Below are 2,424 nucleotides of genomic sequence, written 5' to 3'. Positions count from 1 at the left end.
AACTGTGGTGGGCACGTTCCAGGGACTGTCCCATAAACTGTGGTGGGCACGTTCCAGGGACTGTCCCATAAACTGTGGTGGGCACGTTCCAGGGATTGTCCCATAAACTGTGGTGGGTACATTTTATGGACTGTCCCATAAACTGTGGTGCACACGTTCCAGGGACTGTCCCATAAACTGTGGTGGGCACGTTCCAGGGACTGTCCTATTCACCCTCTCTGAAAACTCTTCGGAGTGGGTGCTCTTAAAGATGAATTGCAGCAGTGTTGGCTCAGTGGAAGAACCCTCGTCTTCCATGAGGGAGACCAGGGTTCGATCCCCAGTGAACACACCTCATGTGCATCACCTCCTGTCTGTCAGGGGAGGCTAGCCTGCTACTATGATGGTTTCAGTGACCTTTATGGGCTGAGACTAGGAAGAAAAGCCTGACGATCCACTTTTGAAAATCAGCCAATGAAAACCCTTTCAATGGTCTGATCCTGAAGCGATCATGGGCTCAGCGCAGGACTGGGGCACCGTTTTGTTCTGCTGCGCATGAGGTTGTTGTGAATCAGCCAACGTGAAGTCAGCCAACAACAGCAACAATGATGAAGACATGGGTTGAGGAGCACTGAGGGTCTTATTCAGAGCCGCACAGAACTCAGGTCCCTTTGCGAAATCGAACGTCAAGCCCCTGCTTTCTATCAGTGTGTCCCCTGAAGACATCCTCTGAGGATGTGTCAAACATACGACTCCATGACACAGCCCTGCATGGGTGTTTATCCATCTCCTCACCTAATGGAAATTTCTGGCAAAAGCACAAGCCACATGTTACTGTCTAGCTGATTCCAACTCATGGCGACCCTGTGTAACCAAGTACTGTGATCTCTGCGGAAGCAGGACACTAGGTCTTTCTCCCATGGTGTCGCTCACAGGGTTCCAATCTCCAACCTATTATGTCACTGTTGAGGGTACGTAACCCAGTACCCTTCACCAGGCCACAGGGAAGCCAAAACCGCCAGGACCTGGAGGTAAACAAGCAGGCCCTGGAATACTGACACAGACTGGTTCCCCTGGTGACTTACCCTCCTTCTAAGTCCCCTGCCCTGCCAAAGGGGGAGAAGATTATTCAACGTTTTTGTGAGAATTAACTGAAGTCAGTTACGAGGACAAATCAAGATGGTCCCAGTTAATACACGCACAGGTTTATTACAAACAAAATGTGTGGAAGCATGTCTGTGCGGTCAGTACCTGTCTGCAGCCAAGTTCTCTCAGGAACCCACTGGTCTCAGCCCCATTAGCAGCACTGTTCGTAGGTGCCAACAACTTCACCCCCACTCACAGAACAACAGATTGAAATGCCTGCACAATTCTCACGGCTCTTGTTACCTCTGAGCCCACAGTTGCTGCCACTGTGCCAATTCACCTCATTGAGGTCTTCCTCTTTTTCGCTGGCCATGCACCTTACCAAGCACAATGCCCTTTGCCAGCTACTGGTCCCTCCTGATAATATGTCTGAAGTAAGAGATAAAGTCTCACTGTGCGGGCTTCTAAGGAAATTTTCTAAGCAAAACTCTGGCTGTGCTTTTCCAACACAAATATGTTCGTTCTTCTGGCAGCCCATGGTACTTTGAATATTCTTCTCCAACACCATAATTTAAAATGCATCGACTCTCTTGTGGTCTTCATTATTCATTATCTATTCCTTACTTCAATGTCCACATGCCTATGAGGCGATTGGAAATACCATGACTAGGGAGGGACAGGAGCACCTTGTCCTAAAAGTGACATCTTTGCTCTTCAACACTTTCATGAGGTCTTGTGCAATAGATTTGCCTGGTGTCATTTGATTTCTGGATTGCTGCTTCCAGGAGCATTGATTGTGGATCCAAGCAAAATGAAGTATTTGACAACTTCAATTTTTTCTCCACTTATCATCTTGTTATTATTGGTCCAGTTGTGAGGATTTTTGTTTTTCTTTACATTGAGGTGTAATCTATACTGAAGGCTGCAGTCTTTGATCTTCATCAGTAAATACTTTAATTCCTCTTCACTTTCATCAAGCAAGGTTATAGCATCTGCGATCACTTGTTGCTAATGAGTCTCCTCCAAACCTGATGCCAGGTTCTTCATCATATAAGTCAGCTTCTCAGATTATTTGCTTATCATACAGATTGAATAAGTATAGTGAAAGGATACACCATACAATGGAATGTGGAAATCATCAAACGTTATCATTAATAGCAAATATAATACCTTCTTTAAACAGCATAAAAGACAATTATACACGTGGACTTCACCAGATGGAATACACAGAAATCAAACTGACTATATCTGTGGAAAGAGACGGTGGAAAAGCTCCATATCATCAGTCAAAACAAAGCCGGGATAGATTCTGGAACAAGCCATCAATTGCTCATATGCAAATTCAGACTGAAGCTAAAG

The sequence above is a fragment of the Chrysochloris asiatica genome, unplaced genomic scaffold (genome assembly GCF_000296735.1).
Source record: "Chrysochloris asiatica unplaced genomic scaffold, ChrAsi1.0 scaffold00272, whole genome shotgun sequence".
NCBI lineage: Eukaryota > Metazoa > Chordata > Mammalia > Afrosoricida > Chrysochloridae > Chrysochloris > Chrysochloris asiatica.
The sequence above is the reverse complement of the archived record's forward strand: the minus strand, read 5'-3'. Positions refer to the sequence as shown.